Source organism: Amblyomma americanum, chromosome 4 (genome assembly GCF_052857255.1).
Source record: "Amblyomma americanum isolate KBUSLIRL-KWMA chromosome 4, ASM5285725v1, whole genome shotgun sequence".
NCBI lineage: Eukaryota > Metazoa > Arthropoda > Arachnida > Ixodida > Ixodidae > Amblyomma > Amblyomma americanum.
In genome coordinates, this window is record NC_135500.1 from 169,410,222 (window position 1) to 169,418,446 (window position 8,225).

The 8,225-nt window shown below is 46.0% G+C and overlaps 1 non-coding gene across 1 annotated transcript; it reads left to right on the plus strand.

Moving 5' to 3' along the window:
• The first annotated feature begins 6,510 nt into the window (after window positions 1-6,510).
• On the plus strand, window positions 6,511-6,582 carry TRNAP-CGG (transfer RNA proline (anticodon CGG)). The gene has a single exon. It is a non-coding gene; the product is annotated as a tRNA-Pro (tRNA).
• Window positions 6,583-8,225: the final 1,643 nt, after the last annotated feature.

Here is an 8,225-nt window from a genome sequence, read left to right on the forward strand (position 1 = left end):
TATTGGGCAGGCCGTGCGGTCATCACCCTGCGAAAAGAGTATTCGCGTGTCGCTTTCAGGGCGTAAGTCCTCGCTCGCTCTGTCCCCTGCGACGCATCGTCTTCATCCGGTATCGACATGCGCGGCTGCCAGCTGTCTTTAGTTTTTCTTTAGCTTTTTGAGAACTTTCGGCACCTGGTTACAGCTGTAGAATTTTAAAATGGTTGCTGCGGTGCAAAAAGACACTCTGTCTTTTTATAGAAGGCTAGAAAAAACGGTTCACGGAAGTCGGCATCAGGTTCAACCGACGTGTGCGATGGTAAACGTTCCAGTAGTGAGCCTCCCTATCAACAACTCGCACGTACTGTTGCGAGCACACTCGGTTTAGATGAGCAATTAGAAAGAATGCAGTAGAGTACGCAGGCTACAGAGCTGAACTCGGCCCTCTAAATTTCGCCTCTAATACTCGCATCGCCTATAAAATTTAGGACATAATATTGCACAGACCTATGTCTGCGTTTCAGATGTATCGTTCAAAGATTAACATTTTTTGGGCCCAATTGCGAGACGTCGGAGTCTGTCACGTACCGACTGTTGCCTGGCCAGCAATCGCTTTCACTGGCTGTCAGAATGGATGTGGGGATGATAAAAGAAGAACGGCAGATTGGGCGAGTTGGAAATGCTCCATAATGTTAAAGCAGCGCTAAGCAACAAGGACGAAGAAAGAAGGGAACACACACAAAGGCGCTGAAGTGTGCTCCTTTGTGTGTGTTCCCTTCTTTCTTCGTCCTTGTTGCTTAGCGCTGTTTTAACATTATGGGGATGATAAGCTGAGAAAAGATGATAATATGAGCTGGAAAAATAATTGCCACAAAACATAGCTTCAGCAGCACGATTTGAAAGAGGGAGTGATTCTGGTCCAGAAAGTTCCTCCGCTTTTTTTTTAGTGCTACAAGTGAAAAAAAATTTACTTCAGTGAAACCAAATGCATTCATTTTAAAGATAAAAATGTAGCAAGCACTACGTTCCCCAGCAACATGTACGTCTTCAGATATTAAAAAATATAAAATAAATATAAATTCATCGCACGTAACACCCATTTACTTGTAAAATTATATCCAGGACAAAAAAAAAACAAAAGAAGTGAATCACGAACAAATGGTACTCCTGTTTTATATCAAAAGTGATGCTGAACACATTGCAACAAGGGTGACCCTTTATACTTCTAGGTGCTTCTTCCACATCGCAATTTCCGCGTCGACCTTCTGAAGCTTAAATTAACTCAAGAAAGGCGCGGCACACTCAGACAATAAAGGGTTACATCCATCTCCCGCCACTTTTCAAGTACACTGCGCGTTTCGTTGCGCACTCTTTCTAATCTTGTGGCTGCGGAAACGGCTGCGTCATGAGGTCACCCAATCAGCGCACGCACCTGCGATGGCCACAGTGCGCTTTGAGATTTGGGTACTTTTTTTTCTATTCGAGAAGTGTGCCATGAGGCATGAGATGAGAAAGGGTGAAGGAATGCAGGAGATAGAAAGTTAAAATTAGGAGTGAAGACCCGTTTCACTGAGGTAGTCGCAGAGGCTGGCGATGAAATGATTGTTCATTGTCCACTTCACATAGTCACGTTCGTGGTTCCACCGCAGGCCCACCTCCCTCAGGAGCCGTTTTCTTATAGCAGCCGTCGCTGGGCACGTCCACAACGAGTGCCGCACATGACATATGTCCGGTGCAGCGCAACAGAGAGGGCACCTATGAGTTGCTGGCAGATCTTTCGCACGCCACCGATGAAGGACATGTAGTGTCAGAGCCGCCCCTTCCCGAATCCGTCGCACGGATGCCTCCTCCTGCCGAGGAAGGCTGCCGACACCGCTTGGCGGTGCCGACAACGCTCCATTTTATCGCTTTACACATTGTGTAGCTCATTTGTGTTGAAACATATAAAAATATAATCACACTGATCTTCAGCAGGTTTTGATCGATTGGCAGTTTTGATCCGGCCAAATTAAAAATGGTGCCTATTATAATTTTTTAAGGTCGATTTAGCACCGGATAATCCGTGAATTACCTGAAGAAATTGTTTAGTTTTATGCTCATTGAGGTTAATTTCACTTGTAATAGGACTTCATTATCGCTCTAAAGATGCATTTTGACTTGTTTAATAGGATGACCAAAGCCGAAAAGAGTCCGGAAGCATCGATTCCGCGCTACCAGCCCATGTTTCCACATCATGCTGATGAATCCTATCAGATGAGCTAGTCCGGCGCCGGGCACAGCATCCGCCACGAATTCTTTTTCTTCAAATTTCCCGCAGCTGGCCGCACACACTCGAGGGCTGTTACTGACCACTTTTACCTACTGAGTGCGAAAAAAAGCGAAATAACATTGTGAGCAGTCATGGAGCTCAAACGAGTAATTAAATGTTTTCTGTCAGAGTGCTCTAGGAAGAATGCATGGGATTCCTAATTTTCAGGCGATTAAAACATCGCATATGGACACTAGGCTACCTTTTATTGATGGCAACAATGCAAAAGCCAGTATTTTAAGTCCTCCAGCATTTCAATAGCATGGGGCAGAGTGCAATGGCTGCGTGGGGCTCAGCAGTAAAATCTGTAATGATGATAGGGAATTTTTATGGTGCGAGGACCACTGGGGCTAAAAAGCGTCATGGCACAAATTATTTTCATCTCTAAATGGGGTTAAAGACCCATTTTCCAAGCATTCCACTTCAAAGTAGCCCAGCAGCAGACCAGGGGAAAGCATGTACCAATTATATCACCGGTGGGTAGCCGGCGGCACTGGGGATGGAACCTCGCACTTCCGGCGAAGTGTGTATCCTGAAGAAAAAAATTCAGTTCGAGAAATCGAAGGCGTAGAAACAGTTTCAGTTCTAGGTTGACGCCTCAACCACGCCGTGAGGAAAAGAAGAAAGTTGGGAGTAAAAAAAAGTGAAAGAGATGCTGTAATGGAGGGCTTCGAAAAAATTTCGACCGCCTATTGATCATTAACGTGCGCTGACATCGCTTAACTAAGAGGCGCCTTTTTCGTTGCTCCTCAATCGAAACGCGGCCGCCGCGGCAACTCCGGCTCAGCCAAGCTACTCCGGCTCAAAAGCCGAGCGCGTATACTTTGGTATGGGTACACATCTGATTAAGAAGGAGACGGACAAGGAGAAGAAGGAAACGCATTCAGGCTTACCGGGAGAAGAAACCAGTTTGCTACCCTGTTTGCTGTCCTGTCTGTTCCTTTCATGGTCCCTTGTCGCACGCGCGGTTACAATACGCATATAAGTTCAAATCACCAGCTAGCCCGTCTTTCCCTCTTATCTTTCCTACCATGTAGTGGGTCAAGGAGATGATGGATATAATTGTGGAGGACCGAGCGGTAGAGGAAATTACTCAGTATTGAAGAATAATCCGGCAATGTCATAGCCTAAGTAGCAAGCCCGAATGCTCTCAAGAGAGGCAGGGGAACCTGCCAAGCTTTCACCGCAGACGAGGGTCGTGGCCACTTTCCTAGAGCCATTATTTCAATCAGCGGGCGTGCATCGAGACGCTCGAGCGCCCTATTTAGAACCTACATTTTGGCACTGTATGCAGTGAATGCACAAGGAATGTGTGCTATGGACTCGTCGCACCAGCACATAGCACATCTAAGGTTATCAGTCTGAAAGCGGGGCTGGAAACAACTTGAGAAATTTGGGCATGGAGGTGACTACCACAGTCATGCTTACTGAAGCCATGAATGCTATGAATGAAGTCCATGATAGAGAGAGGTTGATCAGATGGTTCTTGATAATCACAGAGTCAACAAGGAAGGAGAAACCTCAAAGTGAATGCTGAATGTGGTTGATTAGACGGTCGTGTTTTCTTCCAGCCGCCCCTCAGCATAAGCCTCTCAATAATGTAACACGCTTGAGATTCTGACCACAGCGGTTACATTTTCATGGAGACGCAGGGCAAGAACTCTTTGTAATGAGATCTAGCCCCAGATAAAGAGAAGTCCTCTTGTCGAAATTTTGGCAAGCACCCTGAGGATTTCCCTCCCTTGTTCAGTTTGTGATTATATATGAATGAAGTCAGGACTTAAGCTATGGAGGTGCGTGGCCTACAATGTCCTCTTAAAATAGCTCAAACGTGTTGCATTATTGAAATGGTTAAGCTGAGGGGCGGCTTAATTGTTAATCGCATGCGTTAGAAAACTGATGATTTAAAAACCATGACGCACCGATTTGTTCCACTACAGTGTCGCTAGCATTACAGCCCAACTGCCGGAAGTGTTCAAGCCAGGATGAATGGTGTGCTTTGCGGCTCTCTTGTCTACTACGCCGCTCCCGCTGGGTCTCTGGAAGCATGAAAACAGTGATTGTTGTGTTTCTTGCCTATAACACATTGCAGGATGAGCAAATAGCATTTTTTCTCTCTTCCACGCCGACCAGCACGGTGACAACTCCTAACTCTTGTGGCTCGGGAAAGATGGCCAAGGATAAAATAAAAGAGCATTGACCCACAATACATCGCGCTGCGTGCTGAGAAAACTCATTTGTTGAGCAGCTGGAGGGTGCCACAAAAGCCACATAACGTGTATCGCTGTGGGAACCGCCATTTCTTCTTGTTAGGCTCCCCCGCCGCGCCACACAGATTAGTTAATTAAGGCAGTGTAAAAAAATACGACCACTTTCTCCCCCCCCCCCCCCCCCCCTCTACATTACCGTTCGGATCCAAAGCGCTGTTCCGTCACAGCACGACAAAACATTGCGAAGTGGTCAGATGGACAGAAGTATGGCTGTCAAGAATGCGACGGGGGGGGGGGGGGGGGGGGGGGCAAGAAGACTACGCCAGAGACGGCTGCACAGCTCCTAATTGCGACGCATGTCGGCCGTCTTTTCAGGGCAGCTGCCCCATTACTCATCGGGTGACCCTGTCCAACGTCAGCGGATCCGCCTGTAGCGCCGGTCTCTACAGCGGTCGTACATCTCCGGCCAAAGTGCACTTTTCTTCCAGCTTTCTTCTCCTCCACCGCTCTTCTACCTATTCCCCTCGCCGCCGCTTGACCAAAGTCGAATAATGAAAAGTGAAAAGTATTCTGTGGTGCCCCTTTCTCTTCCTCATATCCTCGCTCCTACTGCTTCCGTTTAGGCCAGCCTGCGGCTGTTCACGAAAGGCATTATGCTGCCCGCAATATTTTCTCCCACTCCTGCACATGGCTGTGAGAGAGCGCTTTCACTGCTGTGTTTGTGGCGAACGCCAAATGCCTTTGAACTGACGGCAGGAACTGGCGCGGTGAGATCAGTTGGCTGTACAGTGAGACATCTGTTCTGATGTCCCACTCTGCAGCTCGAGAGCAGCGATTCAGACGATAAATAACTCCGAATTCGAATCGAAGTAATGCATTTACTTATATTACGTGCAATCACGATGCCTTTAAAAAGTTCATGAAGCTTCTCAGCTACCAACAGCGGCTTCTCTCCCCATCCCCAGCGCAGCGCTCAAAGCAGGTCTCTTGCATACAGAGTGTACACGTGGCTTTGAACCGCAGAGTGTGTGTAATGTCTTGGACCCTTTCAAGTTTAACTTTAGTGAGTGACACTTAACGGGTCAGTGTATAAGTGCAGGGCAGAAGCCAGTGAATATCCGGGATTAATTCGACGACCTGCGGCTCTGTAAGCTGCTCCTAAATCTCACTGCACAAGAGTTGTTGCACTATGCCTCAATCAAAATGTAACCGCCGTGGTCGGGATCTGATCGCTGAAATAGCGCCCAGAATCTAATCGCCATAGCCACTGAGCCATAATTAACGATTAAGATCTGAAATTACATACTCCCATATACTCCCTCATGCTGGAACGCTCAGACTTTCCTTCCATCTAGTGCTCTGTAGCGATATCTTTTCTAACGCCATAGCGTCAAGAATTCTGTTGATGATGATGACTATCCCGTTGTTCAGTTAATCCTGCGCCGTCGGCGTCATCGTCAGCGTTGTGAGGATTAACAACGGTGTCGTGTGGTTGCAAAGGCGGTCACCACCGGAGAAGCGAATTAGGTGGCCTACATGGTAATGTTACCATATGGCGTCATCACAACGTGCCCATTGGATTGTGAGCAAACTACCCTAACAGGTGGCGATTAATGATTGCGCGAGGTTGCTCAGGAGGAGCTGCCTCTCAAATTCATGCTTGGGTCGCGTAAGAGCCACCGATGGCAGCACTTGCCATCGCCGGGTGGTGGCGCATCACTTTTAATCCCTGCACTATCGAGCAAGGAGTGGTATGAGGTCTCCCAGTGATATATGAATGTGAAATTGAGAGTGATTAATTCCGCATATATAGGCATTAACTCATTAACGCTTTTGCGTCATACCCTTAAGGTTGAGGGCAAGTGTCCGCCCCCCCCCCCCCCCCCTCTTCCATCCGGCAATTTTTTTTCTATACCTTTCGTGCCATTTTCTGAAAGCTTTGCAAGTAGATGATATAAACAGATCATAATTTCACTTTAATAAATGACGTGCTTAAAATATACTGCTATAGCTGGCTCAGTGGTCTAGGGGTATGATTCTCGCTTCGGGTGCGAGAGGTCCCGGGTTCAAATCCCGGCTGAGCCCAGTAATGTTTTGCAAAATCTTTTTTTGTACTTTCCATGTGATGTCATAAATCCAGTACTATGTCCACTCGAAAGCACCAGCAAGCAATTGACACATGCACAAAGCTTAAGAAAACATGCCACACTCGAACTCGCCGCATCAATCATAATCACTATTTCAAGAAATAATATAACTGTGCAAACGTGTCAAAGCGAATCGTCAATCGACCCAGATTACCCCATATACGTGGAAAAATCCTGAGAGGCATAGAATGCACATATTTCGGTTTATCCGTTTTGTAAATAACTCTTTAAGTGCGAAACTTCTTCATCGTATAAGAAATTAGTGGTGGAAAAGGCGTAAAAAAATAGACAAAATGATAGAGCACGAGGCCAACTGTACTGAATGTCATGAAAATTTCTTCAATTTGACCTGTTTTCTGGTCTTCTACATTCCTGTAAAAAAAAAAATCAAATAAGCGCTTTTGTTGTTTAACCGTTTATTACCAAAATGGACTCACTGGCATACACACAAACTCTGTTATTAGGAATTTCATTTCCTGCAAGTTGAACATGGTTTTAAAACAGTGCTGAAGCAAGAACAAATAAGAACTTGCTAAGCTCTCTTGGTCGTTTGATAATTTCTCACAGTTAGTTTTTTATTTACCTGAATCTGTTTTTCTATGTAAGTGTCGCAGGCGCTCGAGGTTATTGATTTAGGTCGAACTAAATAGCATACTTCTTTTCGAAGTTTACTCGAAAGGGGAATGCATTCCTAGTGTTTCACATGTTTCTGTAGTATATTTTGGGATAAACGATTGCTACCAACAGTTCCGCCATGATGACTAAGTCGCATTGGCGCGCTGATGCTGAATGTAAGTTCGAGAGATGGAATCCCCACTGCGGCAGCTCGATTTCGATGTAACTTTTGCGAGCCAGTGGTGCCGAAGTTCATCCGTAGTTGTCACCTAGAGTGTTTTTGATAACTGAAGTGCATTTTTGACGAACCTCCCCTTAGGGTTGAAGCTAAAAGGACGGTAAGAGCGTGTCTTCGTGGCGAAATCTAGGTTTATTTCCAAGAAAGCGGATTCAGCTACAAGACGAGACAAAGAAGGAAAGAAAGAGAGGAAGCGCTATTTAGGCTTTCATCACATCGAATACTTTGAAATTCATAGAAATATAGGCCAACTTAAGCGTCTTTGAATTTTCGGCTTTATTCGAAGGCAGCCGCAGGGTTGGACCCGCGTCCTCGTGTTGAGCAGCAGAATTTCACGCCAACTCAAGGAGCGCCGGTGTTGTGAGCCGGCAAAGCGTGAGCGAAGAGATCTGGGAAGTGCAAAGGAATCCTTTTTTTTCTGGCATATTCGTGGGCTCTTTTTTTGTATAACTGCTGCTTTCACGTCTACAGAGGAAAGGGATGTTTTCAATAATATCGGATGCTTTCTAGAGTTTTTGCTGCATAAGCAACAAACAAAAATATCTTCTCCAGAAACGAGCGATAAGAGAAGTTGCTTTCCCGTTTTCTAAAAATCTTTCCTCTGCATCCGTGTCTCGCGTTTCGAAGACAACCGTATTTTCGAGAAAAAGAACCTTCCTGTTTACTGTACTTGTTTTGTTTATTTTCTGCCATGGGGCATGAATGTGGCAGCATGTTGGCGCAGAAGC